Source organism: Haemaphysalis longicornis, unplaced genomic scaffold, assembly GCF_048455015.1.
Source record: "Haemaphysalis longicornis isolate Haplotype H1 unplaced genomic scaffold, Haemaphysalis longicornis Haplotype H1 scaffold_7, whole genome shotgun sequence".
In the NCBI taxonomy this organism is placed as follows: Eukaryota; Metazoa; Arthropoda; class Arachnida; order Ixodida; family Ixodidae; genus Haemaphysalis; species Haemaphysalis longicornis.
In genome coordinates, this window is record NW_027526422.1 from 137592334 (window position 1) to 137619968 (window position 27635).

Sequence of the window (27635 nt, forward strand, 5' to 3'; positions counted from 1 at the left end):
CCTAGCTGAATGGACGGAACAGCTCCTGGGCGATGTACGGAATCACCAAAAAGAATTAGATCCCGAAATACCGACGCCACACGTCGACTCTAAATTGCAGCATATGTGGGAAGCCCTCAAAGGCCTTAAGAGGCGATGGCGCACTCAAAAGCATAACAGGCGCCTAAGAAAGCGAATAGCCATCCTAGCTAAGGAAATCGAATGTTATGCAAACAAACTAATGAGATCAGGATGGGAAGAGCTGTGCGATCGGTTACAAGGCGCTATGAGCATGAAGAGGACTTGGTGCCTCCTAAGACACCTACTCGACCCATCACGTTCTAAAAAGGAGCAGGCGAACCAAATTACCCGACTAACCAGACAGCTTGCGATCGATCCGCACCAGTCACTTCGAGACCTCATCAATAGATATGTACCAGATGGAGAACAACAACAGCACCCGGACTACTCCGGGCCGCCTAACCCCTCCTTGGACGAGGATATCACAGAGGCAGAGGTCAGGGGAGCGCTGCAGGACGTGCGAACGTCTTCCGCCCCAGGGAAAGACCGAGTCACGAATAAGATGCTTAGAAACCTCGACGATGGTTCGATATCTTATCTCACCAAGTTCTTTAACAAGCATTGGAAAGAGGGCACTCTTCCTCGAGAGTTCCGTCATGCGAATGTTACTCTGATCCCTAAGCCGGGCAAACAGCTTTCGACAGAAAATCTCAGGCCGATATCGCTAACTTCATGTATTGGAAAAATAATGGAACGAATAATTATGGCACGAATAAACAGGCTTATAGAAGAAAAAGAATTGCTGTCACCCAACATGTATGGCTTCAGGGCAGGGCTTGCGACAAACGATGTCCACCTGAGGCTATACTGGGATTTGCTGAAGGAGCCTCCCTCACGTGACTCCGCAGCCATTTTAGCCTTGGACCTGACAAAAGCCTTTGATAAGGTATCTCACTCAGCCATCCTGGCAGGCGTAGAACGCATAGGGCCAGGCGTACGGACGTACAACTATGTTCGCGCCTTCCTATCTCACAGAACAGCCACGCTGACACTGGGTGACTTGCAATCTCCTGAAATACAACTACCGTCATGCGGCACACCGCAGGGGTCGGTCATATCCCCCTTACTGTTTAATCTAGCAGTGTCACACATAGCCTGTGCTCTGGATCAAGTGCCCGGTCTTCAATACAGCATGTATGCAGACGATATAACCCTATGGGTCACTCGAGGAAGTGATGCATACATAGAAGAAACCCTGCAAGCTGGCGCTACAGCCGTCGTGCAAGGAGCCCGAGTAGCGGGCCTGCAATGCTCTCCCACCAAATCAGAGATGCTTGTCTTCCCAGCAAAAAGATCTGGACCTTCGCGAGAGGCTTCCATCCATATTTCAGTGGACGGAAAGCCTGTACCGCGGGTCAACAACCTCAAAATTCTAGGCCTACTGCTACAGAGTAATCGGAGAAATACGGAGGTAATCAAAAAGTTCTCGGCCCATGTTACCCAAATAATTGGCCTGCTCCGTAGGATCGTTGCCCGAGGGCACGGCCTGAAAGAACAAGACCGCTTGAGACTTGTACAAGCGTTTGTTATCAGCCGACTAACGTATGCTCTTCCCTATCTTCCCCTCAATGACAGCGAAATGAAGAAAGTAGATGGTCTCATCCGCAAAGTCTACCGAGCCGCCTTGCAGTTACCACCGAACGCATCCACTGCCAGATTAGAGGCAACAGGGACATACAATACGGCAGCAGAACTAATCGAAGGCCACCGCACTGGCCAAGTCAACCGCCTAGGGCGCTGCTCCGCGGGCAGACACCTCTTGCAGAAACTAGGGATCGGACCAGCTCAAAGCCCCGAGTCTGTGTGCTGCATCAAATCATCAATCAGAAATCATATCATCGTTCGACCGATTCCCAAAAACATGCACCCAAAATTTCATATTGACAGGCGGATTCATCGAGCCACGACACTGGATAAAAAATTTCCCCCTTCCCGAGCGACACTCTATGTCGATGCCGCAGAATATCGGCATAAAGATGCATTCGCCATCGCTGTAATTCACTCCACGTCATCTCCTCCCCTTGCAACCCTCACCATTCACACCCGTCACCCGCATGTCGCGGAAGAGGCGGCAATCGCACTAGCAATAACCCAAAGGCCCACCCCTGAAATTGTATTTTCGGATTCGAAAACGGCCGTCCAAAATTTCGCCAAAGGGCTCATTTCTGCCCAGGCACACAAAATTCTCGGTCTAAATTCGCCATCCGACGCGGTCGAACTCCAATGGTTCCCGGCTCACACGGGCATTGGAGGGATAGAGACGGCCCACACGGCAGCCCGAGCACTTGTCTCCCGGGCGTACGATATGGACTCTTCCCTCCACGGAGCCAGATCGACCAGGGACAGTCTCCTCACATTCCGAGAGGTCACACAGCATTATCGCCTCTCCCGCCGCAAGCTACCACCCGCTCACTCATCCCTCACTCTGGAGGAGGAACGCCTCTGGCGTCAACTCCAAACGGAATCTCTACCGTGCAGAGCCGTCCTCCATCATGTCCACCCCTCCCTCTACCCATCCTCGCTCTGCCCCCGCTGCGGTGAAAAAGCCACGGTCCAACACCAAATGTGGGCTTGTAATGAGGACCCATTCCCTCCGATTAATTCTCCTGACCAGTGGATGGAGGCGTTGGGCCGCTCGGACCCCCAGCTCCAGAAGGAGCTCGTGACTCGAGCGGCTGAAGTCGTCGCGACCCTTCGGATCGTGCCCACCGCGCCCTAACCCTTTATGTGAATAAAGTTATTTCTCTCTCTCTCTCCCGCACGCCGCGAAAGGACCGTCGGGTGGTAGAGGTAAGATGTTTGGCTTTAAAAATTCCCCGGGACACATCTCCCTGCGCATGTGCTTTGAAGGTGTGCGCATCCGACCCTTATAACAACCTTTTTTTGCAACTTCGCACTGGCATAGCTGTATTCGCTTTTGTTTGGTTGTCGTTTGTCAAGAATTAAACCACCTTCTTTCCTGCTTTCCCGTGTGGGCGTCCCTTTCATTGTTTGCGTTCCACATGCAAATTATGTCCACTGCTCGACACTCTCTACCACGTGGAACGGAGAGCCAAAACGCCCTATCCCTGACACCTAATCCCCGGCCAACTTAACAGTGTTGGGTGGGCAGCTGACCGGCGGCGACCTTGCATCCCTGCGGCGGCTAGTGGTGACTCCCAGGACGGCCAGTGAAGGCCAGGCCTTCCCCACTAGAAAGCGCCTCATCGGGAGGGCGCCAGAACATCCAGCGCTTGCTCTGCTGCAAATAACAGTTTATACTTTCTCTCTTCGTGTAACGGTGCGAATTACACCAGAACGCAGACTGGTAGATACCACAGCTTCTTCAGAGTCAACATTCTGCCCCGCTCATGTGCAACTCTTCTACTTATGTGCGTGACGTTGAGGTGTTGATACCTGCCGCTGACTACGTCCACTAAAGCAAGGAAGACCCGACGTGAGTTCCACCCCACGGGAGACGTCCCGATGCCACTGTGGCGAAGTATGAAAGTTCGGAGACCGACTGTTTGCGGTAAGCTAATAAAGAGCTATTGAACGAGCAGCTGCACACCAAGTTTCCGAACGGGACACGGGATACTCCTTGCGAAGATCTTCCTTATCGCGCTACGCAGGGACCTTTGACAATGCCGCCGAGGCGGCCATTAGGGACGAAAGAAACGAGGTGGGTGTAAAGAGTAGTCGACACTAATTCGGAGCATTCGGGAGACGGAGAAGGAAACGGCGGAACTACGCTCGCGGTTAAAAAAGGTAAAACGCGTTTTGGCAGCTACAATCAAGCTACAGGACTAGCCTATACAGCTAAACGCCGGCCGTCGCGACAGTGGGCGGAGTGGCCCCGATCCCGGTGCGCGGTGCAGGCGTCGCATATGCGCGCGGAGCGCACAACGTCCAGGGTGTCGAACCGGAACCAGAACCGGAACCTAACCGAAGACTGGAACTGAACTGAAATATTTGACCCGAACCGGAACCGAACCGAACCCGTCTTTTTTCCGCCATTTTGGAACTGAACCGCAACCGGATTGAGTCGAACGAACCGCTCCAAACCGCTTCCGATGCTGCATAGATGTACTCGCTAGATTTTGATCATGCTTCTCTGTATTGCGTCTGCAGATATTTTTACCACTCGCCTGACAGCACCACCAAATATTATGCATAGCCAGTGGTTCCACAACCCATCAGGTTCTTTTGTTCTTATTATCCTCAATATAAGGCAAAGTTGTCCGTGTATACTATCAGTTTGCCTTAGATGCTGCCCATGTGCCCCAACTGTATTTTGCATTTAGCATAAATTCACTTAGGATGTATATCCCAAGACAACATATCATGGGATATTCTTCATGGTTCCTGCGTGCATGGTGCTTAATATTGGGTAATGTTTTCAATGTGTTCTTCATTTGATTCCATTCCTGCCCCCTTGTGAAGGCCTTCAGGGACATCATCAACAATAAACCCTTAGTTTCACTCATTCTGGTTTCAATAGGCAGCTATACAGAAACACCAGTGAGATGCAAAAACACTCAGTCTTCTACGTCACCCGAACCCCTTTTTGTACAGTGACATTGTGTCCAGTGATGTTTTAGGAGAAAAATTCTCATTTCTGGGTTCAGAAATTTTCTATTTTTAGCACAATTCCCCGCAGGGTTTAGTGCCCACAAAGGGAGAAAGGGAGAGAGCGAGAGAGAGAAAGAGAGAGAGAGAGATAAACTTTTATTGACATCACTGGCCTAAGAGGCCACCATGGCTGCCCGAAGGGCCGTCACCACGGCTTGTGCTCAGGTGACCAGTGGGTTAAGGAAAATCGAGCGCTAGAAACGAGGACAGAAAAAACGAAGGACGACGAGACAGATGTGCTTCTCCCCAGCCCACTGGGAGGAATACTCCCAGTGGGCGCTGGGAGTCTACGTCCTAGCGGCTCAGGGCCTCCGTCCAGTGGCCAGGGGAAGTTATGGTGGGGTGGGGGTCAGAAAGACAGGCCCGCGTGTGGTGTTGTACTGTGGATTTAGCGCCACAAAGCCGGCAGAGACGAGAAAGGTAGGCGGTTGGGTAAATATGATGAAGGAGGGCTCGCTGGCGAGCGATTCCATTTGGAGGAGGCGCCACAGCCGTTCCGCCGAGGGGGTTAGGGATGGGTGAGCCAGGGGCAGTGTGTTGCGGGAGAGGCGGTAGTGATCTGTAACCTCTCTATAAGTGGTGAGGGAGTCCCTGGCGGAGTAAACTCCTTGACTCGAAGTGGTCTCGTCAGGCGCACGGGTGACGAGTGCTCGTGCCGCCTTATGAGCCCACTCCGTGGCGTCTAGTCCCGTGTGTGCCGGTAACCAGAGGAGCTCCGTAGGATGCGGGGGGCTGACTTTTGAAGCAGAATTTAGCAGGCTAGTGTAGAGATACTGCCGCTAGGAAAACTTTTGATGGCCGTTTTTGAATCAGATAATATTAGATCAGGGGGAGGCTGGTGTGCGGGAGCCAGGGCTATGTCCACCTCTTCCGCAACACGTTGGGCTGTGGTGGGAATAATGAGAGATGTCAGAGGATTAGTAGTCGGCGACGAGACGAAAGCTACAGTAAAGGGCGGCTTGTGCCTGTGTGGTGCAGCATCTACGTAGAACGCAAGTGTGCGTGCACGCGTCCCCGCTCCTATCCTTTCCTTTTACCTGCCCTCTCTTTCGTTCCCTGAACACCCCTTCTCCAGGGCCGAGTAGCAATCCTGGTTCTAAGCCTGGATAGCCTCTCAGCCTTACCGTTCGCTTTTCTTCTCCCCGTCCTGTAAATTTCCCTGCATTCTGTTTTTGCAGTAGATAGATAGATACACCCACGTCTACTTTTCGTGGCCTTCCCGACGCAGACGCTCTTCAGAGAATCTGAGTTTCAGCCTGAACAAAATCACACTACATCTACCTGTCAGCAGCATTTGACTACGCATTTCACGTTTTGTGCCAACTTTTGGTACCGACGTTTTGTAACAAGACGTTGTTGGGTGATTGAGGCTTTTTTTTTACTTTGATTCAATATTGCGCCGGCGTCGTACGGATCAGATCAGCTATGCATTCTGCTTGGGGAGAGCGGTATGCTTCGGCGTAATTTTGAAGCTCTTGCAGCCAATCCCTTTGTTGTTGTATCTATAGTGCACTACCAAGATGGATTTCAGAGTCTCTCTGGCCAGATTATTGCGCTTACGTGACTTAACGTCGCCAACGCACTCTGCGTCTGGGTTTGATGCGAGGATCGCTTCACTGACATTACTTTCGTTTTTACTCCTCGAGACGTAAAAATTCCTGCATCGAATAAAGGTTCCCTTTTTCCTTTTTGTTCAATATTATAGCCGGAAACTCCCCCAAAAGGGGAAAATTCACCGCACGGAACATCCCTGATTGTGTCCCCTGTTTACTGCTGTAAGGGAGCATGAGGATTGAACGAAAACTTTGTGGCCTTGTCAAGTACACTTTTAAAGTAGATGCGTTAGCAGTTCTATATCATCTCGAATATTCTCAGCCCTAATCTTAAGGGATGCTTGGAGTAAAATAGATTAAAGTGGATTACTGGGTACACTGGAGGATTCGTGAGATGAGGGGGTAAGCTAATGTGAATTAGTGGGATTGGTGCGTTAATTAATTTGGATTAGAGGAATTCTCCTGCTGCTTAAGGTCGATTAGTGGGTCGGACCAACTTCAATGTTTTGGTGTCTTTGACATTTGGAAATTTTGCGGTGATTTCCCTGTCAACGAATAGGAACATTTAGTTGCGTACAAAATAGCTGGGAAGTTGTGTGATGACCACCTCAGTGCTATAGAATGTCGTTTTATGCACGTACTGGCTGTTATGTTCTTTCTAGTGTAAGATTGACGTATCGCTCTGAAAAAAAAATATTGCCTAATGCATATTTTATATTCATCCAAGGGCTTTCAAAAGAAGTATATATATATATATATATATATATATATATATATATATATATATATATATATATATATATATATATGAAATCCAGGGAGTAGTAGAACTTTGAAGATGGTAGAGAACACAAGAGAATAAAAACTTCGAACAAGGTAAAAGCACGATTGTGGCCTGCGTTTCAGCAAAGAGAACTTGCTTTCCTCAGGGCAATCGATAGAATGCCCTGAGGATATATAGATTGCCCTGAGGAAAGCAAGTTCTCTTTGCTGAAACGTAGGCCACAATCGTGCTTTTACCTTGTTCGAAGTTTTTCTTCTCTTGTATATATCTATATATATATATATATATATATATATATATATATATATATATATATATATATATATATATATATATATATATATATATATATATATATATATATATTGCCGCGAACCATGCATTGGGTTTGTTTATTTGTGTTTTGCTTTTACCGCCCGGCTGCGCCGGTCTGTGTTAACTCCGTGCCAAGGGAAGCGCGTGTTCCATTCTTTCTTTCTGTGCCGCATGTGTTATCTGTTCTGATAGGGAGAGCATTCCGATCTAACGTGAACATCCCGGAATAATCTTCTTGCATCTACAATGTTCTCGATGCGAATCGACGGTTCCAGAACCACGCGCGCCGAAAGATAAAAAGCCTGCAGAGCAGACGCCGGGGCATTCGATTCGACGACACTCGCCTGTGCAGGTCACTTTGTTGACCGCTGCTTCGCCACCTCTGTATTATTTTGAGTTGTTAGGGGAGCACAAGTTCGCTCCAATAAACGTGTTTCTCATTCAAGACAACTGCGTCGTCCTTGTGTTCGCGACATCTGGTGGAGTTGCTGGGTACTAAGCCTTTATGCCCTCTACGACATCTCGAAGCCGCCAAGCCAGTCCAACCAGAGAAAGCCCCCGACTGCAAGGATTGCTACCCGAGTTCGGTCTTCTGCCAGAAGGGCCCAAGAGAAGGAACGCTGCAACCAACACCATGGTGCAAGAAACGACGTCGCCAATCATCCTGCAGCAGCCCCGAGAACCGCCATCGTTCCGGGGAGCCCCCGCTGAAGACCCCGAAGAATGGTTGGAGAAGCTGGAGCGCGTCCGCATCTTCAACAGGTGGGACGACGAAGAAACTTTCCGGCATGTCTTCTTTTACTTAGAAGATGCTGCTCGAACTTGGTTCGAGAACCATGAGAGCTCTTTGACCGACTGGACTCAATTCAAGAGGGAATTCCTTAAGACCTTCACTACCGTGGTGAGAAAAGAGCGAGCTGCGATTTTGCTTGAAACTCGAACGCAGCACCCCAACGAAGGAGTCGTGATTTTCGTTGAGGAGATGAAGCGACTTTTTCGTCGTGCGGACCCTGAAATGACCGAGGAAAAGAAGCTCAGGTTTCTAATGCGAGGAGTGAAGCAAGAGCTTTTTGCTTGTCTAGTCCGTAACCCTCCGAAGACAGTGGCGGAATTCGCGTCTGAGGCGGCCGCGATGGAGAAGACGCTAGAAATTCGAACGAGGCAGTACGACCGCCCTGTCAACGCGCTGTTCTCGGAGACCATCGGTGCCGCAAATGGAAGCTCCGATACATTGCGAGAGACCATCCGAGCAGTGGTCAGGGAGGAGCTTCGGAAGCTTTTTCCAACGACGCCGCAACCTCAAGTGGCTTCCCTGACCGACGTAATCCGAGAAGAAGTCCAAAACGCACTGGGAACTTCTACGCCGTCGGAAGCACCCCGCGAACCACAAGCCATGACCTACTCCTCGGCTGTTCGTCAACCCCGCCCTGCTCCAACCCGTCGTCAAGAGGCCGAGCCATACCGCCGTCCAACGCCGCCCGCCCGACGCCCTGTAGACCAATACCAGACGCCAAGGAAGACCGACGTGTGGCGAACGCCCGATAATCGCCCGCTGTGCTACCACTGCGGAGAGGCCGACCACATCTACCGTCGCTGTCCCTACAAGAGGCTCGGTTTGCGAGGGTTCTCCGTCGACGCCCCACGCCCCCGATTAGGCCAGCGCCCTGCTGAGATCGAAGAATACCTCTCCAACACCAACCGAGGACCAGCCCGCTTCAACCGTTCACCGTCGCCCTACCCGTCTCAGTCACCGAACCGCCGCAGCACTGCTGACTTCTCACGTGGAAGGTCCCCCAGCCCACGCGGGGGAAACTAAAAGCAGCAACTTCGGGAGGTAAAGTTGCACAACGGCGGAAAAATGAAAACCCTCCAACGACGCAGCCACTCGCTGAAGACCATCATTCACGAAATGCCCTCATCCCGACGACCCGACCTAGCCCTAACGAGACTCCTGAACACGACGACAGCTACACGGCGCGACGCGTACCCGACCTGACCGAGGCGTCCATTGAGAAGACGACGACAACGACGATGCACACTGCCCGACCGGCAACACGTACAAGCAGAGATACGACGCCCCGACGAACCCGGAACTCGAGGAAGACTGCATCTGACGTCAAGGTGTCCATCGACGGCTTTGACGTAGTCGCCCTCGTCGACACGGGAGCTGACTATTCGGTAATGAGCGGACCATTTGCGTCTAAACTGAAGAAAGTTATGACCAGATGGGACGGTCCGCACATACGCACAGCAGGAGGCCACCTCGTGACGCCAAGTGGAACGTGCACATCGCGCGTCACCATAGACGGCACAACGTACCCTGCGGCATTCGTCATTCTGCCTAACTGCTCCCGCGACGTAATTCTTGGAATGGACTTTTTGATGGACAACGGTGCAATAATCGATCTGCAGACCAAGTCAATAACTTTTTCCCCCAATCACTCCACGTCGCCGGAACCGAACCCCGAACGACGGGCTGCAGTAAGGATTGCCGATGATCACGTCACCCTGCCACCCCGCGCAAGCTTGATGATCACCGTCTACTGTGAAGGTGCTGCTCCCGACGTTGACGCTATCGTGGAGAGTGACCGAAGGTTGCTTCTTGACCGCGGTGTGTCTGTCGCAAGAGGCATTGCGCGGTTTAAGCATCGCAAATCCCACGTTTTGGTCACCAATTTCACCGAGGAGTACCAGCATTTAAACAAGGGCGCTGCAATTGCGTTCGTCGAAGAAACGCAACTAGCAAGTGACGTGATAGCAGTCGCCGACTTTGAACGCGCACCCGACGATACCTTCAAGCTTCCGCACCCCTTCGACGTGAATCCGGCGCTACCGCAAGAAGAAAGGAACAAGTTATTGGCTTTGCTGCGTCGCTACAGCGAGTGTTTTTCGTCGAACTCAAAGTTACGTCAAACACCTCTGGCGAAGCACCGGATAATAACCGAGGATGGAGCCCGACCTACCCGACAGTCACCGTACCGCGTCTGTTCCCACGAGCGCGAAGCCATCCGGACTCAAGTCGACGACATGCTCAACGACGACATTATACAGCCATCGAAAAGTCCTTGGGCTGCGCCGGTCGTACTCGTGAAGAAAAAAGACGGCACACTGAGGTTCTGCGTTGACTACCGGCGATTGAACAAGATCACCAAAAAGGACGTGTATCCCCTGCCACGAATCGACGACGCCCTCGACCACCTCTGCCATGCGAGGTACTTCTCATCGATGGACCTCAAGACCGGCTACTGGCAAATTGAAGTGGACGAGAGAGATCGAGAGAAGACTGCATTCATAACCCCGGACGGCCTATACGAGTTCAAGGTAATGCCGTTTGGGCTATGCACGGCACCAGCAACGTTCCAAAGAGTCATGGACACTGTGCTAGCTGGCCTGAAGTGGCACACCTGCCTCGTATACCTCGACGACGTTGTGGTATTCTCCCGGACTTTCGACGAACACCTCGCAAGGTTGCAGTCAGTACTCGAGGCCATCCGTACGTCGGGGTTAACGCTGAAGCCTGAAAAGTGCCGCTTCGCGTACGAGGAACTGAAGTTTTTGGGCCATGTCGTCAACGCCGCGGGAGTCCTGCCTGACCCGGCGAAAACTTCAGCCATAGCGAACTTCCCAAGGCCGAAAGATAAGAAGGGCGTGCGCAGATTTCTTGGATTGTGCGCATACTACCGGCGCTTCGTCGCAAACTTCGCACGCATTGCAGAGCCGCTCACGCGCTTGACGAAAGATAGCACCGCTTTCAGCTGGGAAGACGACCAAGAAAAGGCATTCTGCGAGCTGCAAAAACACCTGCAAAGCCCGCCCGTGCTCGCTCATTTCGACGACAACGCCGAAACGGAAATACACACGGACGCCAGTGATATAGGCTTGGGTGCCGTCCTTGTCCAAAAACAAAGCGGGTGCGAAAACGTAATCGCCTATGCCAGCCGTGGTCTGTCGAAGGAGGAGAAAAACTACTCTGCCTCCGAAAAAGAGTGCCTGGCTATTATATGGGCCATTTCAAAATTTCGCCCATACGTGTATGGCAGACCGTTCAAGGTTGTAACAGACCATCATGCGCTGTGTTGGCTCGCCAATTTGAAGGACCCCTCTGGCCGTCTAGGGCGGTGGAGTTTGCGCCTGCAAGAGTTCGACATTACAATCGTCTACAAATCCGGCAGGAAACACTCCGACGCCGACTGCCTGTCCCGCGCCCCTGTCGACCCACCACCACAAGACTCCGATGAAGACAGTGCGTTCTTCGGGGTTGTTACGGAGAGCGACCTAGCCGCCCAGCAGCGTGCCGACCCCGACTTGCGAGTAATGATCGACTACCTCGAAGGACGTAACGTCGCCGTGCCTAGAGCGTTCAAGCGTAACTTACCAGCATTCAGCCTCAGAAACTCCGTCCTCGTGAAGAAGAATTTCAGCCCCGGAGCAAGAACGAATTATCTACTTGTCATCCCCGCAGACCTTCGTGACGAAATTTTGGAAGCGTCCCACGACGACCCGTCTTCCGGACATCTCGGCACAGCTCGCACTATTGCAAAAATTAAGGCGAAGTACTTCTGGCCCCGCCTTACATCCGACGTCACCCACTACGTTCGGAGTTGCCGGGACTGCCAGCGACGAAAAACGCCGCCGACAAGACGCGCCGGACTTCTACAACCGATCGCCGTCCCGCGGAGGCCCTTTCAACAAATTGGAATGGACCTTCTAGGCCCGTTCCCGACGTCACGATCGGAGAACAAGTGGATTGTCGTAGCGACAGACTACATGACGCGCTACGCAGAGACCGCCGCTCTTCCGCGGGGGACTGCACAAGAAGTCGCCAAGTTCTTTATAAACCAAGTTGTGCTGCGACATGGAGCCCCTGAAGTCCTAATCACGGACCGCGGAACGGCCTTTACCGCGGAGCTGATGCAAGGAATCTTACGCTACAGCAACACGGATCACCGAAGAACGACGGCGTACCACCCCCAAACGAACGGACTAACAGAACGTCTGAACAAGACAATTGCGGATATGCTGTCCATGTACGTCGACGTTGAACATAAGACTTGGGACGAAGTCCTCCCGTATGTCACGTTTGCGTACAATACAGCGACGCAGGAAACTACGCAGATGACACCGTTCGAGCTTGTCTACGGAAGACGACCGACTACGATGCTCGACGCCATGCTTCCGCATGTAGAAGACGACGACCTCAACGCCGACGTCCAAGGATACCTTCAACGTGCGGAGGAGGCCCGCCAGCTCGCTCGAGTTCGTATAAGGGACCAGCAGCTGGTGGATGCCGGCCGCTACAACCTCCGACGCCGAGACGCCGAGTACCAACCAGGGGATCGTGTGTGGGTTTGGACTCCCATCCGACGACGCGGACTGAGCGAGAAACTTCTGCGACGGTATTTCGGACCCTACCAGATTCTGCGACGTGTTGGCCAACTTACCTACGAAGTGATCCCCGATGGTGACTCCGGCACATCACGACGACGTACGCGGCCCGAAGTCGTCCACGTGGTTCGCTTAAAACCTTTCTACGAACGATGACGAACTTTTATTTTCATTTTCGGACTGTCGCTTATGTTAGCATCGGGTCGATGCACTCTTAGAGGGGGGGTAATGCCGCGAACCATGCATTGGGTTTGTTTATTTGTGTTTTGCTTTTACCGCCCGGCTGCGCCGGTCTGTGTTATCTCCGTGCCAAGGGAAGCGCGTGTTCCATTCTTTCTTTCTGTGCCGCATGTGTTATCTGTTCTGATAGGGAGAGCATTCCGATCTAACGTGAACATCCCGGAATAATCTTCTTGCATCTACAATGTTCTCGATGCGAATCGACGGTTCCAGAACCACGCGCGCAGAAAGATAAAAAGCCTGCAGAGCAGACGCCGGGGCATTCGATTCGACGACACTCGCCTGTGCAGGTCACTTTGTTGACCGCTGCTTCGCCGCCTCTGTATTATTTTGAGTTGTTAGGGGAGCACAAGTTCGCTCCAATAAACGTGTTTCTCATTCAAGACAACTGCGTCGTCCTTGTGTTCGCGACAATATATATATACCGTAGGGCTCTAACAAGCAAATAACTGAAAAAAAGAGAAGCGATCAACCGATCGGATACGAAGGACGTACGATAGCGTTGTTCAACACCTTGTAGGCTTAGCTGGCAGTCGCGTAAGGAGGCGGGCCGCCCGCGCCCACAAATTCTGCACGGCGCCTGTGGCCGACGGGCCAGGGCCGCGGAGTAAGGAGACGCAGACGCAGTGCTGGCGTTCGAGCCTCGGGGGGCCCACTTCGTTCTGTTCTTTCTCAGCCCACACAACAGCCTACCGATGACAATGGTGCAGTTGCGGATGCTTCTACAGATGGCCTCCCCCTAGCGAACAGGTTGAAGTGAGCGATGAAATGTGCTGAGATTGGAAATTAGCTAAGACAGAACTGCATATATACGGTAACTATGTGCAATATATGACAGAAGAAAGCGCTATAAATATTTACAGATATGTACAAAGGATGTCCTTCTTAATCGAGATCCCTAGGTTCAGTGTTCATGCCCAGTCGGGGTCCTTGCAGCACCGCTAACACAGCGAGTTCCGGAGGTCTGGGCTGGGAGTGCGGCAGCGGTCGGATGGCGTGACGGATTGTATCGTTACACAAATTCCGCTGGCCGTCGTGCGTGGGATGGTGCCGATGTCGAACGTGGATTCGTCTAGAAGGAGACAGGGACGTGGAGATTGAGTGGTGGCGCGGTGGTCGACCACGGCGTCGACGCCACGCACGGTGCTCTTTGTCGCAGCCAAGGCGAATACCTTCTTCGCGCCACGGGGCTCAAGGAGTGGGGCGAAATTCCAATGAGCAACATTTGGATGAAACGCCGGGTATTGGAGACCACGGTTGCCGGTTCGAAAACCAATGGCGTGAGCTCTACGCCGGCCTCTAGCAGTTGAAGTGCAATTGTGGTCAGGATCGACAGAAGTACACGACAGTGTACCAGGCAATGGAACTGTAGCTGAGCAAGGCAACTTTCTTGGTGTTTTGGTGGTGCATGGATTCCGAGAACTGTCGGAGACACCGAGGAGCTCACATCAGGAGTGGACAACGGCTCTATAGTTTCAGGGGCAGACGCGTGCCGCTGAAGATTGGTGAGCGCGCAATCAATGATGCAAGGTTGTGTCAAGGAGGCGCTTGTTCAAGTGTCAGTCACTAGAGGTGGATTTGGCGTCTTCATTTTGGATTGGCCAGAAGGGGTCTCGAGGTTTTTGTCAGTCCCGGTTATTGGGAGCCACGGGGAGGACGACTGCGCAGTTGACGACGTCTCCATAGGCGCGCCGTTGTCATTGAGTTCGGGGAAATTGGTGGGAGGCTCGAGTTTCGGCATATGCGCTGGCGGTTGTGCCTTCGAAGTGGGTGAGTTCGGTTGTGTCGCGAGCGGCGGAAGACGAACCACTGGTATGCCTAAGCACGGCGTCTTTAGGGTCGCAGTAGAGATTTGGTCCCGATGGTTCCACGCGGAGTTGGGTAAAGACTTCGCTCGGATGAGCCCGGTGCGTCATGTTGTACCTTGTGGCTTGGCTAAAGAAGCCACGGATGTAAAAGTGGCTCTCCATGAGCGCGAACCATAGGTCCGGGTCCTTGGGGTTGAAAGGTGGCATAGGATGGAATGGCGGAGATGGCGGCTCGCTGTTGAAGCCTCGCTGATACCCCAGCGGTGAATCCATGGTTGGGTTGAGCCCGGTGTCTCCGGGTCACCACTTTTGTAGGCTGGGCTGGCCGTTGCGTAAGGCAACGGGCCGCCCGCGCCCACAAATTCTGCACGGCGCCTGTGGCCGACGGGCCAGGGCCGCGGAGTAAGGAGACACAGACGCAGTGCTGGCGTTCGAGCCTCGGGGGCCCACTTCGTTCTCTTCTTTCTCAGCCCACACAACAGCCTACCGATGACGATGGTGCTGTTGTGGATGCTGCTACAACCTTGTTTTTTCTTGTGCTAACGTTCTGCACTTCTGGGCTACGGACGGCCATTACCGCTGCTTGTGATTTCACTAAGCTACTATATTTACCACAGCCGAATCACCGTCTCCTGTCGCTAAAGTGCCGTTAGCAAGTTGCTGTCGCCGGTGTTTCCCTATATTCAGTGAGTCATTATAGGCGTTACTTCGATATAGCCTGTCTGTAAGTAGACGGACGGCGGGCAGAATGAAATAGCTCTAAACGCCACCTGCCACGCTTGACAGTGGAAGCCGATGCCGATGCTGGACAATTTTCCACTTTTAGCTGTGCTGATGATCTCGTGATGAAGCTAGAGCTCCGTTGGAACTGTACGTGCATAAGAAGCGTGGCATACCAACCGCTTATGTAATGCGAAATTTTTGTCTCGTTGTGCGAAAACAAGTGTGCGTGCCCGGGTACTTGTGTACACATTTGGTAGTACCAAAAGCGGTGGCGTGCCAGCGGGCTCTCTGCTACACAGCGACGTTGCCTGCCCCCCAAAGAGACGGCACGCTTGGCAGTAAGCCGCCTGTCTGCTTAACGGCGTACCAACCAGAACATTAGGGCAAGGATGCGTGATTTCGAGGTGAGGGGTGGCCCGTCACGAGCAGGCGAGTGGTGGGTGAGGATAGCAACGCTAAGCCACATCACACCGACACTCGATGGTACCAAAAACGATGGTGGAATGGCTTGTCGTCTGCTTTGTGGGCGGAGGAGGCAATGGGCAGTCTGCAGGGAGGCTGCCCGTTACCAGTTTCAGCCGAGGGTGCCACACGGGGGAGGCGGAGGGAGGCATCGGCGGCACCGGGGCGCTGCCTACGGTTCATGAGGGTGCAGGTCTGACTAACACAACCGGGTATTGCGAAGGACTAGTAAAGTCCTGGCGAAGGCCCGGTAAAAGCAATGCGTTAAAAACCTCGGTTATCCGACGCGATTTCATGCCTGACCCAGGTTATCCTACGATCTAAGCGAAGCTCGCGACCGACCGGCGGACGAAATTAAATTGCGGCGGGCCTGTTCCGCGAGCCTTGTGCTAGCTAAATCGGTTCTCTCCGGCGGGCCCGCTTTCTTCTCCGTTTCATCTTTCGTTTCTGTTCGTTCCAGTAGCCGCCTGCTCCACTGCACAAACGCTTTCCCCCGTCCTCGGTAGCTTCTACTCTTTCTCTGCAGCGGTCGCAGGGGCGGTGCGCAGGTGTTCATTTCTCCCACTTAGCAGGAATCACCAACAAGGCTACGCTGGCAGGCTTAGGCTTCCACGTGTGTTTCTGGTGATCGGGTGTGCCATGATTCACACTGGCTTGCAGAAATCGCGGAAGTGGAGTGCGGTACAATGTTTGTTTTGGCTGTTAGCTCATTAACTTCATTATTATTTTCATATGGACTTTTAGTTTGTGCTTTGGGTTACCCTTCCCTGCAAACCATGAGGCTGAAATTGAAGTTTCTTGCAAATCCGTCGAGAAAAACTATATTTTCCTGCGTAATTGTTACTGTTAGAATTTTACGACGCGGACAATTTTCGACGCATTTTCACTGTCTGGAGAAAGTCCAAGAATCGGCGTTCTACCGTATTTGGAGACGACGTGCGGCCCAGCACTGGTCGGCGGCGTGAGTAGGTGACAAAGCGGCACCGCTGCGGCTACGTGGAGCCATGTCAGAGTGCAGATCATAAAGGGGCTATGCAGACAAAACACAAGTTGAGTTCATTCTACAGATCGCTTCCTTAGAATCATTCAGACACCACTGTTAGCGTAAACTTCGCTCAGATAGCTTATGTCATTAGGAGAAAAGAGAATAGCCATGCGACCCACCAGCTCATTTCCCGCACTAGAGTTTATGAATTATTGTGGGAAGCTTTGCGCTTGACTGAATCCCGCAAAAGCAAACACAAGTTAGCCAGGGCTTATAGGCTTGCAGAACGAGCTATTTTCGCTTAAAGTGTAATGCATGTTCATTTTGTAACAGTAATAATGGTAGGGTGAAAGAATGGAAGTTACAAAAGTACACGTAAAGGTGGAAGCACCTGTGTGTACTGCTGGTGCTACTGCGCGCACTATGCTTGCTATAGCTGAACAGCAACGCTGCGCTTTGGGGTTGCCTGACACGACAGCACCCGATTGGCTTAAGGAACATTGTTTTACGTGGCCATATTTGTCGAGCATACCCACTACGATTGCTTCCAGCCACAACAACAAAAAACAAAGCCAAGTATGGTCAGAAACAACGCGAGGGCCGACAGTTGTCCTTCACAGTAAGGTGGCGCTATCTAGGAGGACTAACAATAAACGAGATGTTCCCACGTCTGCTGCAGACTAAATGGCGTACTAACGTTCGCTTCAAGGCATGACATTGCTAAAAACAGCGCCATTGCAGACGTCACAAAAATGACCATCAAAATGTTCAAATCAAAATGAAGAATCAAAATTTTAATTTGAAATGATCAATTTCTGCGTGAATAAAGCATTACTTGCTACCGGATAAACGGGGAGCGAACTGTAAAACACCAAATATTTCAAATAAAACAAACGTGTATATTGTCTGCATGGTCCATTTAATCTCCCGCTTTTGGGTTTCCACGTACCTCAGCCTCTACCTTGTTGTAACGGAGACAACGAAGAGGCCACCGAAGAGAGAGCAAGCCGGAAAGCGGAGGACCGAAGTATGGAGAACTTGAGAGGGGAGGGTAGTATCCCGAGGCTGCAGGATACATGCTATCCGGTTGCGACGCGCTACGAGATAATGCCAGAGTCGTGGCCGTAGTATAGCGCACCGTCCTGCGTTCGCTCATGACGCGATCACTTCATAAGATGCAGCAGCTATGCGCCGTCACCCAGAAGGGTGCAGTTCATGCTTCGCTTAAATTTCGCATTAGGGAGTATAATAATCGTCAGCCTTTTTAAAGAAAACCTTTTTACCTCTACCTCCCAAGGGTTCTTTCGTGATTGTTGGTGTCATCAGAAAACTTCCGCGAACTATTAAAATAATTTGCGTCACCACCAGGAATCGAACCTGGAACTAATAGAGTAACAAAGCAAGAGCCCGTTGTCTTACCGATTTAACTACGAGCCCACGCGAAGACGAGGAAAACAAGTGAGCACTCACCAAGCACATATACGGGTTTAACCCCTGTATTTTTGCTAAGTGCCAGCAATACCTATTAAAGGAATCTCTCACCAACCCACAGCATCTCACTTCTAGTACGCCAATGGCATTGTGGCTTCCAATGTTCACGTAAAACTCTCAGCTCCTTGTCGTCCGCCCTCACGCCAGACGGTATCTCAAGCAACAAATTCAAATTCTCCTGGATATTGCCGCAAACCTTTTATTGGGTTTGTTTATTTATGCTCTCCTTTTATTGCCCGGCTGCGCCGGTCTGTGTTTTCTCTGTGCCAAGAGAAGCGCGTGCTCCATTCTTTCTTTCTGTACCGCATGTGTTATCTCTTCTGATAGGGAGAACGTTCCGAACTAACGTGAACAGCCTAGAATAACCTTCTTGGATCTACAATGTTCTAGATATGAATCGATGGTTCCAGAACTACGCGCGCCGAAAGATAAAAAGTCTGCAGAGCAAAGGCAATGTATTCGACTTGACCACGCTCTCATACGCAAGTCACTTTGTTGACTGGTGCTTCGACGCTTGGACTACCGACTACATGACGCGCTACGCAGAGACAGCCGCTCTTCCCAGGGGGACTGCACAAGAAGTCGCAAAGTTCTTCATAAACCAAGTTGTGCTGCGACATGGAGCCCCTGCATTCCTAATCACAGACCGCGGAACTGCCTTCTCTGGGAGCTTATGCAAGGAATCTCACGCTACAGCAACACGGATCACCGAAGAGCGACGGCGTACCACCCCCAAACTAACGGGCTTATGGAACGTGTGGACAAGACGTTCGCGGATATGCTGTCTATGTACGTCGACGTTGAACATGAGACTTGGGACGAAGTCCTCTCGTATGTCACTTTTGCGTACGACACGGCGACCCAGGAAACTACGCCGATTGACACCATTCGAGCTTGTCTACAGAAGACGGCTGACTACGATGCTCCACGCCATGCTTCCCCACTTAGAAGACGACAAACTCAACGACGACGTCCTAGGATACCTTCAACGTGCGGAGGAGGCCCGTAAGCTCGCTCGAGTTCGTATAGGCTCCGGACAGCGAAGTTTGCCGCGCGAGCGCAGCGCCAGCTGCGACAGACACGCGCAACTCTGGGTCGGTCCCGCCGCGCCCACCGCCTTTAGCTCCAGTGAACGCAACTTTGCAAAAAACGTTTGTTACAACGTTATTTGCGCGTATATGTACTACATAGTGCAACAAAGTCATGCAAAATGTTACACAGTCGGGGGAAGCCTCCAAATAAAACGGGGCACTGATAAAATGCTGGCGCCTCGCTGCCGAGCCGTAGGCTAGCACGACTGGGAAGCATGTGTTCAAGGCTTTGCATTCTCCCGCGGATTCTTCTTCTCTGTTTTTTTAAATGCGGAGCATTTCTTAGTCGCACGATGTCGCGCTTCGGCGTCGGCGCCGTCCACACGCGCACTGCGCATGCGCGTCGCGTCGAGGCGCAGGTGCGCGTCTCTGCGCAGGTGCGCAGGTACGCCAGCCGAAATGCTACCCTCCTCGGTACCCTCCTCGCTCTCAACAACAGGTGCGGCGGTGCGGGAGGAGCGCGTGTACTCCGTGCGCTCCGTCGCTCTCAACAACAGCTGCGGCGGTGCGGGGGGAGCGTGTCTGTGCGCGCATGCGTCGTAGCTACCCGTGCGCTGCGTCGCGCTCAACAGTAACGGCGGCACGGCGTGTACACGTGATAACGGCGTTGTGGGTGCGTGGAAAGTTCGCACGCTTGTGTACGGAAGTGTGCGCATGCGCGTCTCTCCCCCGTACTCCTCTCCCTCGAACGCGGACGGTGTGTATATAGGCGGCGGAGCGCGCGTTCGGAATTCAGTCAAGGGCTTCTTTGCTTGGCTTTCGCTTGACTTGACGCTTTCCTTGACTCGAGTAGATACGATGGAAGCAACATCTTCACCAGTTACGCAATAGCACGACCGCTCCTCAAGGACCCCTTGACAGTGCACTTTAGCGACCACAAAGCAGTCATCCTCTCCGTCCAATAGAACGACGGCACCAAGCAATAAAGACAGACTAACTTTACACTCCTTGCCTTCGCTTCTTCTTCATTCAATAAATAAGAATAATAAAGACGAAATAACAATTAAGCATTCCCAAACCATACCCAATTACGCAACATTCACGCGATACCCCCACCACTCTGCGACGCATTTACTCGAGTTCCCCCCGTGGGAAGATGCGGGGTTTTTTTTTTTCGCCGATACCAAGCATGGTTACTAAATCTTGAAAGGCCCACATTAAAGGGGCACTGGCACAAAATTTTGAAGGCGAGATAACTTCGGAGATAGATTGGTGGGAACACATATTCATCATTTGCAAAATATCAGCGGCGAATACAGCCTAGAACATATTTAAAATCAATTTTAAAGTGTGCGAAACGCAACCGAGCAGCCAGCAGAGGACCACGCGCAATCGACATCCCGAGAATATTGTGTAAATGAACAACATCCAAACACGTCACGAGTTTGTGTTTGCCGCTTCCGCACTGCAGGCGTTTTTCGCCGGCTCACCCGGCTCGCCGCTCCAATCGGAGGGCCGGAGGGCGGAGCTTCTGCTGTCGAGAACGAACGAGCCGTTGGCGGCGGAGGCGCCGTGATTTTGTCAGCTCATGGGGCAGCTGGCCGCAACCAAAGTTCTACAGCGATTCCAGGCACTCTGTTTCTATTACTGTTTATTACCATTGGATGCGAAAACGCGCCGGAGGCACGAAAAGCCCACTGAGCTAGCCGCGCGGTCGCTGTGCAGGCGACGGCCACGGCCGCGAAGTGGGCCAGGCCGGCGCAGGTAGCTCGAGTGAGAGCTTGTTACCGCTGCACGAAATTGTCCCAAAGTCCTGACCGTGGTTGTTACATGAGAAAGGAGTTAATGATGCGATGGCGGGTTGGATTAAAAATTGTCATCTGCACCACTTACGAGAGCGGCACTCGAATATCCGCCGCAGTGCTAAGCCGAACACATCTGTAGGTAGACCTGTAGGAAGACCGACCGGCTGCTCCCAGCGCGCGTCTTGCCACCCACCGTCTCGAGTGTCGCGCGTCGTTCTTTATCCGCGGTAGCATTTGCACTCGCAGCGCCTACGTCACATCCACGGTCGCTTTTTAATTAAGCGCCTCACGAGATCAGTACGTGGGTGCATTCGTAGAAACTGCCGTTGATGCGGATTCGACCGTGCTACGGCGGCTCTGCTCTGTGATATCCCTCCGACGGTCACAAGGTCAGCTTTGTTCACACAAAATCCACAAAATCCATCGTTTCGCGGAACTCGCTGAAACCGAAACTGCGACTGGCCGCATTTAAAATGCCTCTAATTAAACAACCGCTGAAGCAAATGAGGTTTCTACAGGTTATAAGTAGGTCACTAGCTACTTATCGCAACAAAAAAAACAAGATGCAAAATTTTTGTGTCAGTGCCCTTTAAGCGAGCGGATTACATGCTGCCGTGGTGTGTGATCAGCTTGTTAGTAGGCTGATTTGCAGGCGGTCAATACACATAATTGCGCTCTGAATTTCGTAACATCTCCTGGTCCCCAGAAGTAAAAAGATTACGCACGCGAATTTTAGTAGCATCCCAAATTATTGGATATCTTTGCGGCACTCGCTGGGGCAGTGATTGTCGCTCTGCGGTGCTCCTCTTCAAGGCATATGTTGATGGTATCTTGCGCTATAGCCTTCCTGTCCTGCAGACACTGTCCCCGACAAGCAGAAAACAGCTGGAAGCGGCAAGGAACAACTGTCTGAGGAAGTGCCTTGGCCTCCCTGCAGGCTCGTCATGTTGTGGGACCCTTGCAGAAGCTGGCTGCCTGCCCATGGATGTGTTACGGCTTCAAAGACGCTACGAAATTACTTGAGGTACAGACTACATGCCAAAACTCATTTCCTGGCTCGCAGTGCGGATCAAGACGCTTCTAGCTTTGGACGAACAATAAGGGCAATTGATGCTTCCGTGCCAAATCAAGCACCGCAGACCATGCCACTGGGTTTTCCGCCTTGAACTTTGTCACCTGTTACCATAAAACATTCTATACCTGGAATTGATTAAAAAAAGCGCATATCTCAAACTGTTCTACTTCAGGTTACACTTGCCCATATTCACAAATTTCACTCCGCAACGACCCATATTTTTACAGATGGATCGGCAACATCTGAGCGCAGTTCTTCAGGAGTTTTTATTCCGTCAGCTAACAAATCACTGTCATGCCGGCTTGAGCGAGCGACTTCATCCACGCTAGCTGAACTTTATGGAATTAAAGAAGCCATCCGGCACATACTTCCTCAGCCACCGACACACTGGACCATATTCACAGACTCGAAAGCCGCCCTACAAAGCCTCCGACGTGCTAGCTGCTTCAGCATCCACGACAACATCCAGCGCGAAGTAAAATACCTGCACCATCTCGCTTACGCTGCTGGCCATCGCGTAACTTTTCAGTGGCTCCCTGGACACTGCGGTGTCCTAGGAAATCAGAGAGCAGATGAGGCTGCACGCAGGGGCCTAGAAATGAAAAACAAAAGAAAGATTTTCTTTACAAAAAATGATGCCTCAACTATGACCAAGGCCCTAGCTCTAGCAGAAAGAAACCGCTTATGGACCCTTCCGGAACATCATCATGATTTTCTGTACTCGATTGACCCACAGATAAGACTGAGGCTGCCAGGACGACTACCTCGCCGGCGGGAAACACTGTTTCATAGACTGCGACTTAATGTGGCGTTCACTAATGCTTACTTACATCGCATAGGCCAAAGTACAAGCCGACATTGCGACAACTGTGGCGCCCCTGAAACCGTCGAGCATGTCCTGCTAGAGTGCTCCGCCTACATTGACGCAAGGACTCGGTTAGAGCAAAGGATTACATGTCTTCACCCTAGACCAATTACGCTGAACCTGCTACTTGGACCATGGCATTCTCCGTCATCTCAACGGAAAGTCCTGGATGCGCTATTTGGGTATCTTGAAGATATTGCCGTCACCGAGACTTTATAGCCCCCCTTAAGCGGTCAGTCTATGCTACGCCGCATGTCCCTTTATATGACACTCTCTTTTTTTTTCCTCTTTCATCTACTACTCTTCTTTTTACTACTCATCTGTCTTTTCCCCGTTCCCCTTTCCTGCAGAGTAGCATGTCGACGTACGCATGTTGGCAAACCTCTCTGCCTTTCCTTCTTTAATAAAGAGCTTCTCTCTCTCTCTCTCTCTCGCTGAATTTCGTAACAAAGAGGGCCCCCAAGCAGAGTTATAGCATTGTTGCTTCATCACCCAGCGGTTCTACTCTGCTTCATCTAAAATTCCACGTGCTTATACCGCCGAATTAAATGCATATAGCCACATATGGGGCGCGGAAACGTATTGGCGTTAATGTTCCCAAATGTTTCGCGAGCATTTAAATAGCATAAAATAACCGCATCTTCTTGCAAAAGAAACAATTAAATTGTTGTCTAAGCCACTGAAAAGCAAAGAAAAATAGAGCTAAGACGTGCCGCAATCAAAGTTGGAACAATATGTACCCAGGAAACAAATTTTCGCGTTCGGGGAGCACGAGGAGGACAAACTTTATTTATCCCATCCGTTGTGATCGGTCACTCCGAACCAGTGAGGGGTGTACTCAAGGAACTAAATTTTTTCTCCCGTGACTTTTGTTGCAAAAGTGTCGACGGTAATAAAAGCGCTACTATTCCTTCCTAAGGGAGGTCTCCTGCCAAACTCGTTGGCGTGAAGAAAAAAAATACCCGAATATGAATATTCCGTAACTAATTGCGATACGCCTATTAGATGTTCTGCTTACTCCTCCCCCTCCCATCCCTGCCCAAAGGAATTTCTTGTGATAGCCTTCTCGTGATGAGTTTCTTTTTGGGGGGCGTGTTTACATATATGCAACTAACGTACTGGGCTACAACTGGAAGCCCAAAAGTTTCTCGGAGAAGCGGGCACTTATTAACGTCCGCACTTTCGCTATACCCCAACAAAAGTTACTTTCATACTGTTACATGTATGGAGCATCACATTCGGATCAAAGACCCATATTTAACTCCCGTGTGGTCCAGAGTCGCATGCAAGTGCACTCACATGGATGGAATACCCCGCGCGGAAACATCGCGCTACGTCTGATATATTTGCACACAAAGCCTTTTCTTTTGTGGATTGAACAATATAAATTACGTTTTCTTTTGAAGTGAAACATGCTGATCGTGAGAAAGGTTTGCCCCGCAGTAAGGCTGTACAAGCGTTTCTCTTCTGGGCATCACGCCTATGCGGCCTTTATATGCCTTCTCATACGCGAGTTCAACCGAATAAATTCTTCTCCATTCACATGCAGATTACTTTACAATCTCTTACTTTGTTTTAAGCTCAAAAGGGGCGACTAATATGCTTAATCTGCGCTGCAAAAAGAAGGGCGCCCCCGAGCCAGCAACGTACCGGCTTGCGGGGACCGACCCAGTGTTGCGCATACTGCCGAAGGGGGCTCTGGGTGTCGCGGGCTCTGTGTCTCCCTCTGGGCGCTGTCCGGAGCCAATAACGGACCAGCAGGTGGTGGATGCCGGACGCTAGAATATCCGACGCCGAGACGCCGAGTACCACCCTGGGGATCGTGTGTCGGTGTGGACTCCCATCCGATGACGCGGACTGAGTGAGAAGCTTCTGCGACGGTATTTCGGATCATACCAGATTCTACGACGTGTTGGCCCACTTACCTACGAGGTGGTCCCCCCTATGGTGACTCCGGCACATCACGACGACGCACGCGACCCGAAGTCGTCCATGTTGTTCGCCTCAAACCTTACTGCGCAAGATGATCGACTTTTTGTGTTGTTATTGTTGTTTGTTCACACTGTCATTTTATTTTAGCATCGGGTCGATGCACCCTCAGAGGGGGGGGGGGGGCTAATGCTGCAAACCTTGTATTGGGTTTGTTTATTTGTGCTTTGCTTTTACTGCCCGGTGGCGCCGGTCTCTGTTATCTCTGGGCCAAGGGAAGCGCGTGTTCTATTTTTTTCTTTCTGTGCCGCATGTGTTATCTCTTCTGAACGGGAGGGCATTCTGAAGTGACGTAAACAGCCTAGAATAACCTTCTTGAATCTACAATGTTCTAGATGTAAATCGACAGTTCGAGAACCGCGCGCGCCGAAAGATAAAAAACCTGCAGAGCAGACGCCGGGGTATCCGACTCGACGACGCTCGCCTACGCAAGTCACTTTGTTCACTTCTGATTCGCCGCCTGTGTATTCCTTGAATGGTTAGGGAAGCACAAGTTCGCTCCAATAAACTTGTTTTCAGAACTGCGGCGCGTCGTCGCATCTTTCGCCGTACTGGCTGGGTAGCACAGACTGTCACTGCGCTTTTATACTCTTGAACTTTTGGCGACAAGAAATAAAGATGCTCCCTTTGCATAGAAATATGAATCCCTTAGACGACGAGGGTTGCCGACAAGCACGGGCTCAAGCGCTCAACACCAGCCTCGGTGGGGATCATGCAGTTGTCTACAGAGACGCCTCCAAACATCGAGGGAAGCAGTACACCATCCTCATGGCTACCTCCAGAACCACCCTCCTTGCTTGTGCCCCACTCAAGACCTAAGACACGATGGCAGCAGAAGAAGCAGCCATCGCCTTGGCTCTCACTCAACCAGGGGTTAGTAAGGTAGTCACTAATTCTCAAGAAGCCTACCGGAATTACCTGTCGGGTTTTGTATCTCCACCTACACTGCGTGTGCTAAAAAACCACTCCCCAAACGGTTCTACTTAGCTCTTCTGCACACCCGCTCACGCTTCTATGGAGGGCAACGAATACGCCCAGCAAGCCTGCACTTTTACCCCCCGGGCTATGGAGCTGCACGAGGACTGTCACCCGCTTGTCTTGTTCATGGACAACCCAGCATTATCGTCTCCTGAGAAAGACCCTACCTTCCCCTTACTCTAACATTTGCATACAACAACAGACTACCCTACAGCCCATACAATCCGGCTCCTTCCCACACCCGACGCGTCTTCACTAAATGCACCCGAATCGTGGCGACGCTGATTGTAAATTTTGATCAGAAGTAGGAACACTCTGCCACATAATCGGGGTGTGCGACTTTAGCCCTGAGCACTCTCCTCGCATTCCGTCAACTACCGAACAAGAGCAATGCGAGATGCTGCTGTCCAGCCCATCTCTGCCTACCCAGTTTCAGCTGGTGGACAGAGCACAGGCAGCGCGTACGGTATATGGGCTCCAGTGAAGAGAGAACCACTGCCATGGGCAGTGCTCAGGGCCGTTCAGAAATCTGAATAGAAGTATTTCTTCCTCCAACGCCTTCTCCTTCTCCTCCTCCTGATACTCCATCTCTGCCGCCGATCGCGTCGCCTCTGTCCGCGAGGCCAAAGACGGAGAAGTGAGGTCGTCTAACACCATGTTTGAGCTTTATTTTATAAAAAAACATTTCCACTCATGTGCTACACCAGTTCAACTCAACCAACCACCGTGCATGCATCATGAAATAACTTAACCTTACCAAGAATATCTTTTCGAAGTAATAGAGGGTGTAGGTAAGTGCAATTCACTTGGTATCACTATTTGTAGAGCGACGTGAATGAATTTAACTCATGTCGCATGGGAAATCGTTGTGGGTGCCGTATACAGCTTTGCTTTCCGACAATACTCACTGAGTGGATTGGCGCTATTTTTTTTAATTATCCCATACAAACGTCTCTCGATCAACGATAAGTTTGTCGTGCACTAAATTAACCTTTTTGCCTTGTTTCTTTTCATTTCTCGCGCTATTGCAAAGTAGGTTCTGCTTGAGGAGTGTTTTTTTAGTAATCGTTTTGAACCAATATGTCTCTCCTTTTAGCTTATGGGCGTTCTAGATCATTTGCTGCTTTTCGTTATAATCTTGGAAGTACACGATAACTGGCTTGATTGTACCGGGCTTCCCAATCCTATGAATGATACCCACTGATTTGCATTGTACGTCAAGCTTGTTCACGAAAACCTCAGCCAGCACTGTTTCTTTCAACATAATCTCGGTTTCTTCAGCCTCCGAGGGTATGCCGAAAACTACCAAGTTGGAGGGCCAACTCCTGTCCTCAAGACCACTAATTTTAGCTCCAAGCAAAGCACTGTTTTCTGAAGGCCACCAATACTAGCATTTCGTTTTTGAAATTCAGCAAAACGCGAGTTCCAGTTGGAAGTAATTTTTTACCAATTTTTTCTGTTGGGACTTTATAGCT

At 51.2% G+C, this 27635-nt stretch overlaps 1 protein-coding gene across 1 annotated transcript in view; it reads left to right on the plus strand.

Annotated features, from left to right (window-relative positions):
* The window catches only part of LOC144146570 (uncharacterized), a 207561-nt gene that overhangs the window by 65131 nt on the left and 114795 nt on the right, over positions 1-27635 (plus strand). The gene's annotated exons all lie outside the window — the stretch shown is intronic.